Source organism: Mustela nigripes, chromosome 13, assembly GCF_022355385.1.
Source record: "Mustela nigripes isolate SB6536 chromosome 13, MUSNIG.SB6536, whole genome shotgun sequence".
Classification (NCBI taxonomy): Eukaryota; Metazoa; Chordata; class Mammalia; order Carnivora; family Mustelidae; genus Mustela; species Mustela nigripes.
Genome location: NC_081569.1, coordinates 136,879,581 through 136,889,468, shown reverse-complemented (window position 1 = coordinate 136,889,468; position 9,888 = coordinate 136,879,581).

Sequence of the window (9,888 nt, the reverse complement as noted above, 5' to 3'; positions counted from 1 at the left end):
CTTCCCTGGAGTCAGTCGGACTCAGGCCAGGAGTTGATTGATACGCTGCGAAGTTAAGGAACATATTTTATACCTGTTTTTGAAATAAAATTGTTCATAATTTCTATGCTATCTTGCATCTATCACCTTGCAATTACAATATATCATGAACACTTTCTTATGGCATTAAATCATTTCCCCCACAATCATTTTTAATGGCTGCAGAGCATTTTGTTAAATGACTGTTCCATAATTTATTCATCCAAAATGTTATTGTTGGATGTCTGGAATGCTATTCTCTTGACGCAATTCATTGATTTATTTGCCTAATGTCCAGGACCCATCAACCACTTGCCAGGCCTTCAGTGGATAAATTAAGGCGCGGTCCTGGTCCCTTGGAAGCTCCCAGGATAGGGGGAATGACCTTATGGTCGATGGCACTGGAGCAAGAGTTCTACCTGCAGACGTGATGGGTGCAGCGCAGAGACAGGCCAGTTTCTCTAATTGGGGGAGGGGGGGACCCTGAGCTGCACCTGTTGGAAGCAGAAGGCTCGTGCTAGGAGAGGGGCTAGCATCTCTTCTCCTTTTCAGCTCCTTCTAGGGCAGTGATTCTTAGCCCTTCTGCATGTTTGTCTCAGCTGGTAGACTCTACAAATACTAATGCCAGAGGCATCCGGGTGGCTCAGTCAGTTTAGTGTCTGACTCTTTTTGGCTCAGGTCATGGTCTCAGGGTCGTGAGATGGAGCCCTGTGTTGGGCTCTGCTCAGCGGAGAGTCTGCTTCTAGCCCTCTCCCTCTGCCTCTGCCTCTCCCCACTGCCCGCCCCCCTCAAATAAATAAAGAAATCTTTAAAAAAATTATATATTTATATATAAATAGGGTCCTGGGATTGAGCCCTGCATGGGCTCTCTGCTCAGCAGGGGGCCTGTTTCCCCCTCTCTCTCTGCCTGCCTCTCTGCCTACTTGTGCTCTCTCTCTTTCTCTGTGTCAAATAAATAAATAAAATCTTTTAAAAAATATACAATACCCTTTCTTATACATTCTACAACCAGTGATTCCTCCAGAAAGTGTTTGCCAAACCATAGCCCGTGCTTGCAAAGGACAAAGGAGGGTAAGTAGGCCACCCACCAGGGTTGATGCTTCCATTTGTTAATGACTACAAAAGCGAAACAACGCAAGGCATGGGAGCTTCTCTGATGTGTCAGCTCCAGGAGTGACTTCTTTGCTGGATTGGGTACTGCTGTTGAATACTGGAAGAACACTCTCTCTCTTGGTTTATACTATTCATTATATGGCAGCTGCAATTACGATACTCTGTGAATTGTCATCTGCATTATTAACATTGTCTCTGCGGTGCCTTAAGTGCAGATAGTCAACAAAATAACAAATCAAGGTCTGATTCATAGCCTTTGCTGTTATCTGCGGCATAAATTCTCCCCTGGATGATTTCAAGCTATTGGTGTGACATCAGACCCGGAGGAGTCTGATGGAGGACGTAATGCCTCATTATGTATCGTTTGAACTGTCCTGACTCGCGGGACCTAAATGACCTAAATGAAATTGATTTGACAATGAGGACTTATCTGACATCTTTAAGAGCAGTGATGCAGGGGCGCCTGGGTGGGTCAGTCAGTTAAGCATTGGCCTTTGGCTCAGGTCATGATCTTGGGGTCCTGGGATCGAACCCCATGTCGGGGCTCCCTGCTCAGAAGGGAGCCTGCTTCTCCCTCTCCTGCTCCCTCTGCTCTCTCTGTCAAATTAATAAATAAAATATTTAAAAAAAAATAAAAGGAGGAACGATGCATTTGTAGAGAGATGACAGGACAAAGGTTTCAGGCTCCAAGGGCAGCAGACTGTGGAAATATAAACACATGTGGGAAATGAAAGGAGTCAAGTTTCTGTGCTGTCCCCTGGTGCCACCGCTGGGCTGATGAGTCTAGACCTGTCTCTAGCAAAGGAAAATTTACACCCTGCCTTGAGGCGGAAAGGGGCAGAGTGGAGAGAGCTTTTCCTGCATTTGGTTCTTCTTAATTGCCTTCAGCTCAAAATAATTTTTAGGTAAAAGAGGCATATTTTGGCATGACGTATTCTGGCTTCCTTCTATACCCATTATCAAACATTTATACAATACGTAAATAATTCCTTGCCAAAGTTGTATATTTTATAGTGTCCTTTTTTTCCTCTTTGAACTCGTACGTCCCTCCCCCTGGATTTGATTTCGACGTAGTAAATATAGTCCTTGCCTGCTTTGAAACTATGGATGTGGTTAAAAAGGCAGATGATTGTAATTCCCTCTGAACATAGGAACATAGGGAAAGAGGTTCCTGAATGGACTTGTCATGTTGATGATTACCAGTACATGATTTGGCTAAGCAAGAGAATATGTTGCAGATTATGTTAATGGCCAAACAAAAAAAAAAAGTAAAATGTTACTGGAAGTAAAATGGTGTGATGGAGTTCGTGCATCTTTGGATGTGTATTATTGCAAAAATGCATGCAGGTCCAGCCTCAGTTCTGGGCTAATTTTTGTATTTATACATGTAAGTTCTGACCAGCCTTGCTCCCATGAACAAGCAGACGGTGAGGAAGTTTTGCCATGACGTCATTCTATTCTTCAACTGTCTTCTAAGTCACAGTTGTCTCTTGTCAACAATGCATTTTAATGCTCTCTTGGCACAATTAGACCTTTCTTCCACTTAGTTGCAGGAATTAGAAAACATCTCACTAAATTGAGGGCAAGTAGATGTGGATATTTCTAGTTCTTTTATTTGGCCCCTGAGGAATTTACACCCCAAAGCAAGACTCCCTAGTAGAGAGGCTATGGGTCTGCCCTTCCTTTGTGAGGTGGGGGAAGGCAGGAGGAGGAAGGACAGAGCTGCCTTTCTCTTGGACTGCAGGCTGGGTTCTTGGGTCGATCTGCTTTGGGAGTCAACAGGAAGTTGAGAATCTGGAAATTGATTGCCTTCAACATGGTACCCCTGGGTAACCTGTGGGTGAGTCTTCCTGTGGCCCAAGGGGCATTGTCTCCCACTTTGAAGACCACCGCTGTAGACTCTCCAAGAGGAATAAAGGAGAAACGAAGAGTTTCCTCAATCCCAGCCACAGCAGTGCCCTGTTGGGACCTGGATCCAGCAGAGCCTGCAGCTGGCATGGGGATGGGGGGACCCCCCAGTGCTTGCTACAGCATCTGGTGGGTCTTACAGCTATGGCTCAGCCCTGGGGATTATGTCTTCCTGGGCCATTTTTCATGGAAGACCAGAAAACTCTGCTGCTAGCAGGAACAGAAACCAGCAAACCCCCGCGCCTTGGTTCCCCCCATTTGAAAGTGGGATTTGCAACACCAGCTTCACAGGGCTCTTGCGGGACGAAAGGAGGAAAACAACACTCTCGTGTTCTGGAAGCCTCAGGAGCAGCAGAAGCACAGGGTCAGCGAGTGAAGGAGACTCCACGGTTGCTGGAAACGGCTCTGCGTTCTTCAGAAACGTCGCTCCACAATTGAAGGTGGAACAAGTTGCAGGGGCTCAGGCTGTCTTTACCACATCCTCCCGGGCCTTGTTTCCTAGGCTCCCCCACGGAGAGCGAGCCTGTGTCTGCTTTTCCCAAGGCACACCGTGTGCTGACTTCCACGCTGGCCTGGAGGGGTCTGTCTGGCAGAAATACCAATTTTTTTGGTTCAGTGGAAAAGATAACCCCAAAGACTATACCTGTGTGGACATGGACCAATTTTGTGGCAGTTCAGTATCTCATTTTAACCTTAAAAAATATATGTTTAGAAAATGCAGCTCCTACCAGCTCCTGGAACTCGTTCTATTACCTTACTGGTTCCCTTGTAAATAAACTGAATAAACCTTCCACTTGTGTTCATTCTGTACATATTTTTCACTATGTATATGGAACATATATAAATATATGAAATAATACAGTTACATAAATATATAAAATATATAAAACACATATGTGTGTATTTTTAAATGATTTTATTTATTCATTTGAGAGCAAGAGAGAGAACACAAGTTGGGGTAGGGGCAGAGGGAGAGGGAGAGACAGACCCTTTACTGAGCAGGAAGTCTGACGCGGGGCTTGATCACAAGACCCTGAGATCATGACCTGAGCAGAAGGCAGTCACGTAACTAACTGAGCCACCCAGGCACCCCTTCCCTGTACATTTTAATGAGAATCATGTTTTAAGCTTTTTGAAAATTACAGCTGAACAGTGTAACCTATAAAATATAGATAGATAGACAGACAGATACAAAATTGTTTATGATCTTATTTAATTCTCCTAATAAGCTTGGAAATAGACGCTCTCTCTCCCATTCTATAGATGAAGACACAAAGGCTCACAGAGGCAAAGGAGGTTTCCCAAGCGGCCCCAGATGGTGGGCAGTAATAAGGGGATAGTGGGTTGTGAAAATGAAGTCTTTAAGGTCTTGTGGTGCCTTATTTACATTTGGCTAAACAGGTGTTTTTAAAAAAAAGATTTTGTTTATTTATTAGAAAGAGAACAAGAGAGAGCACAATCAGGGGGAAGGGCAGAGGGAGAAGCAGACTCCCTGCTGAGCAGGGAGCCTGATTCCGGACCCCATCCCAGGACCCAGGGATCATGACCTGAGTTGAAGGCAGATGCTTAATGACTGAACCACCCAGGCGCCCACAGGTGACTTTTTAATGCCCAACTCATGCCCCCTCCATCTGTCTCTGAGGCTGTCTGGGTGGCCCTAAGCAGGGTGAACATGCCATACTCTGTTGTGGGATTATTTCACCTATGTTCCTGCCTTTTATGCCTCAGATCACTGATGCAGCAGCCTCTGGGGGCCACCAAGGGCTACGTCACCACTGTTCACAGGCTCCAGAGCCCGTCCAAGCCCTGTGTCCAGGTGCTGAGGCTTCAGATGCCTCAAATTAGCCAGGGAGGTGGGACAAACTATGCTTGGCTCCCCTCTGTGAGGACCACCTCTGATCCAGGCCCCTCTCCTTCCCCAACCCCATGCTGGCCTGGCCTGGGGGGACTCCAGAGCTCCGAGCAGCAAGGGCTCCCAGTCTGCCCCCAACCATCGCAAGTGGGACCCACCAGCCCAGGAGGCTAGTGTCCCCAGAGCCGTTGATGGCACCATGTGGTAAAAATCTCCCTTTTCACCCAGGGACCAGATATGGGTATGTGTGTTTATATGTATAAATTCAAATGAGATTTTATGAAAGTTTAGATCTTGTGCCCTGCCTTTTGCCCTCAATTACAAAACATAAATATTACTTTGTATGATCATATTTCCTCACCTATTTGTACTGTATCATGTTCCCTTGTGTGGAAGTTTCTAGACATTAACAAAACCTATCAAAGGGCATCAGTGTTGCTGATGGCACTTCACCATCACTTCACTTGTGATTTTTAACAAGCTGAAATGGAACAGAATGAAATACAAAGCTAGTGTACGAGCCACCCCCCACCTCCCTCCACCCTCCCGCCTCTCCCACACCCTTACCCCACTCACTCTTCGCCTCCTGCTAATCGTAATTGGCGTTGCTCTTTCTCTAGTGCCTCTTGTGTGTTGGATCTGTTTTGGGGTTACGTCCCCACCCCCCCATGCAGTCTACAAAGCTGACCTTCAGGGCCTTCTAGCAACTTCCTGTGGTCAACTCGCGTGAGAAGACCCAGAGCTTGAATTCCACGATCCATCTGATTTCAGAACCTCAGATCCTTAGACAGAGGAATCTGCCAGGTTGACTGTGTTAATCATGTTTTTGTTCTCTATATTTTATGATGCTTTGACATCTTGGGGCCCCGTGGCCCTGGGAGGGATGGTCCAACCCAGTCCTGGCTAATTCCTCAAGATAGCTAATGACTTGCCCATGAGTTAAAAGCCCATACTCCTGCCCACCTGCTTTATCAAACTCATACACCAAGTCAATCTACCCTTTGCCCTAAATCACTCAGGGCTGGTTCTGAACCACCAGGGACCACCCTTGTGGCCCAGAGCCTGCTAGAATTATCCAAACTATCCAATCCTAAACCAACTCAACTTATCCACCCTGCCTCACCCATTCTGTCCTACAAGAACCACAGTGAAGTCTCAGGTCCATGCTCACCCTTCACTCCTACCTCCCGACTGACCCTGCTGTTTCCCCCCATGGCCCTGGGTGACATGACTGGTATGCCCCTCTCTCTTGGGGATTATAAGTCATGGCCAATTCTTCTGAGGCACTTGTCTCTGCATTGGTCACCTTGCCATATCTGATTAAAACAAAATCCTGGACACATTTTTAAAATAATGAGGACACCGATTGGTCTTGGCTGGAGACGTGGGCCAGCCACCCTGGTTTTTTCTCCTTGGCCCTCTGCCTGTTTCATCCATCCCAGGACATCCTCCTTCCTCTGCTAGTCTGTCTCCTCCACTGGGGTTTGGTCCATTCCCCAGATCTGCCCAAGTCTAGGCTCTAATTGCTTTTGTCTAAATTGATTCAGTTTCCAAAATGCGACTTCTGGGGGCACTTCGTTGAGTCTTAGAAAGAGACAAATGTTCCTGGGAGCTGCTGGCAAAGCAGAAGGATCTGTCCACAATGTGAGCAGCACAGCGATTGGGCACCAGGATCAGGATCCCACTGCACCGTCTTCTCAAGACCTTCTCTGTGCCCAGGCTGGGACAATCAGTCACGGAACCCAAGGAAGGACTCTTCCAGTGAGCTCATGGCACTTGCAGGAGACCCATGCTGGGTCTGGGTTTCTTTCAGATGTTCCACAGGCAGAACTTGGAGGTTTGTCTCTCTTGAAACTGGAACCAAACGGCACTAAGACTGACCAGAGATTCAAAGAGGCAGGACCCTGGGGAGGGGAGTGAGGGGTTTAAGAGAATAGAAAAGGGGTTCAGTTCTTTAGTGTCTGTAATAGGATTGCCTGCTGGAGTTGCCCAGTAGCAACACAGAGAGACCCATGTGTATTAAGAAGACAGAGTGAGGTGAGTTGAATAGGAAGAGAAAGTACTCCTTACACCCCATGCTCATAGTCCTGTGGGTTTGATGGGTAGAAGGTAAGACTCACTGCCAGCACAAAGCTCGGTGAGCTTTGTACTCTGTGTGGCTGTGCACTCTCATCCGCTCTGACATTAGGATGTCTAATAATGAATGCCCCCCCAGCCTCCCACAAAAGAAGTTTGAGTACTCCCACTGAGCCTGCAGCAGCTGGCAATATAAAAGGAGTGGGTATGGGGATAACTAGAACATTGGTGGTCTTCTCTAGAACCTCCTATGGGAAGGTTCAAGCTAGGACATCGATGGTTTTATCTAGAACTTCTATGGGAAGGGTCAATAGATAGGTCTGTACCTCCAAGTCATACATACACAAGCCCTGGGTCAGAGCTGCTGGTATGGACAAGGCTCAGGGGAGGCAAATTCAGAACCAGCTTGACTGTAGGCTCCAGACTCCATGTACACATCCATAGGCCAGGTGGCTTGTACAGGAAGAGGCAGAGCAGGAATAACTAGAAAGGCAGTAACTTTTCAACAGGTCCAAATAGGGTTGAGAGCCATTCTCTGTCCTTTTAGAAGTTTCATATACTTGAGGACTAGGTGGTGGGCTGGAGCTGGCTCTTACAGGTTCACAGCAGTGTACGGTGCTTCTCTTCCCAGCTCTGTGCTCCGTGACGTCAGGCGAAGGTGGCCTTGGTGGGAATATTTACACCATGGCCACCAGCAATAGCTACAGATCAGCATGTCTTTTAGCCCACAGAGCTGGTCATGAAGCGTTTATCAGCTCATCTCTGGCAGTGGGTAAGGGGGTGGGAAGGCACATGGGAAAGAGGGAATCTAACAGATGGGTCCCACATGTGCAGTGGGTTTTGAAAGTTCTGCCCCTGAGTCACCTGAAAATTAATCGTAGGCCTGAAAGAGAGATTGTTCTCTCTCTCTCTCTCTCTCTCTCTGTGTGTGTGTGTGTGTGTGTGTGTGTGTGTGTGAATTCAGCGACATATAGTGAAGAATAAAAATAGCATGGGCTTCAGAGTCAGGTAGGTCTACCTGGGTTTGGACCCAAGCTCTGCTACCTTGCCAGCTTGTGACCCTTCATAGAGTGAGCTGCAATTTCATTTGTATGGAGAAGGACAGGGGTGTCTGCCTCTCCATGGGGTGCATTTGATAAGCCAGGAATTTTGTATATTGTCTCTACTCCTCACAAACCTTTAATAAATGCAGAAAATCATGTCTTCCCTTAGTCAATAAGGATTTCTTGACCACCTGCTAGGTGGAGTGTGGTGGGCAATGTGAAGCCTGATATGTGGGCGGTATGTGGGAGTGTGCGGGCAGGGTGCAATTTTGTCTTATGATACCATACCCAGCCCTCACTAGTCCCAGTGAGTCTTACCTTCTGGTGTTCACACCCTTGAGTAGTTCCTTCCCAGAGTCTCAGCGCTGCTCTGTGTGACCAATAGCATGTGGCAGAGTGATGGCATGTCCCTTCCCAGATCAGATTATTAGCCCTCAGCTTCCATCTGGGGCTCTCTTTCTGGAGTCACTCCCTCTGAGGGTAGCTAGCAACCATGCCGTGAGCAATCCCACAGAGAGACCCCTGTGGCCAGACACTGACAGTGTGTGAGGGGATTCTCCAGCCCCAGTCAAACCTTCTGTTGACTGCAGCCCTGACTTAGAGCTTGACTGCCCCTTCCAGAGAGACGCCAAGCCCAACAACCCAGCCGAGCCCCTTCCAGATTCTGACCCTCAGAAACTGCATGAGACAATAAGTCCTCATTGTTGAAGCTGCTGAGTTTAGGGGTAATTTATTTTGCAGCCACAGTGAGCACAGGTGGATCTCAGAATTTGAAACTAGAGAAGTACTATCTAATTTTACAGACGAGGAAACACAAGTTGAGATAAATCTATAGGCAGCTTGCTCAAGCAGGGGGCCAAAGAGCCCTAGAGAGGAAGGAAGTCTCAGAAATCATCTATTCAACCACATCGTTAGAAAAGATAATTAAAGGGGCGCCTGGGTGGCTCAGTCAGTTGAGCATCTGACTCTTTGATTTTGGCTCAGGCCACGATCTCAGGGTTGTTGGGTCGAGCTCCACTTTGGGCTCCACACTCAGCAGGGAGTCTACTTGGGATTCTCTCTCTCTCCCTCTCCCTCCGCCTCTCTCCCCACTCACTCTTGTGCTCTTTCTCTCAAATACATAAATGAATATATCTTTTAAAAAAAGGAAGAAGATAATTAAAAGAATATTTGATATTAAATCGCTGTATGGCATCAAAAAAATTGCACCCTAATGTCATTGCATTTCTCCTTGGGCCCTTCCACTGTTTGGCTATAAGCTGAATAGTTATTATTCTAAAGTGTGTGTGATTTTGAGGTCAATTTCTTAAATTTTACATCACTGTATTTACATGTTGTCATCTCTCTACAATACAGCATTGATCATTTGACGTGATATGCCATGGTATCAATGAGTCATCTTCCGAGGCCTCCTAGTAGAATATGTTTCTGTTGTGTATCATAAACAACTTTCTGAAAAACACCTGTATGAGTGGTCTTTTCATTTTCCACCAGTTTTTTCCTTTTAATACATTCTTAGGAGTGGAATTAATAATGATATGTGTTTTGGCTTTTAGTACAGAGAGAAGGGGTGCCAGAAGGGATATCTTAATATCTCTTCATCCTACACTTCTGACATGTCTGGAGGTCCAGATGAGGATCTGTCTCCAGGCACTGGGCATATAATGGTCTGATTGGTCTCTAGGACAAAAACTCAACCTCAATAGAAGGTGGGAGGCTTGTCAGAGAAATAACAACCATTATTTATTGACAGCCTACTGTGTTCTAGACATATGACATTCATGCTTTCTCATATCCACAACTCTAACAGGTATCTGTGTGTGTGTTCTATTTTACAGAGGGAGAAATTAAGGCCACACAACTGGTACAAACCCACGT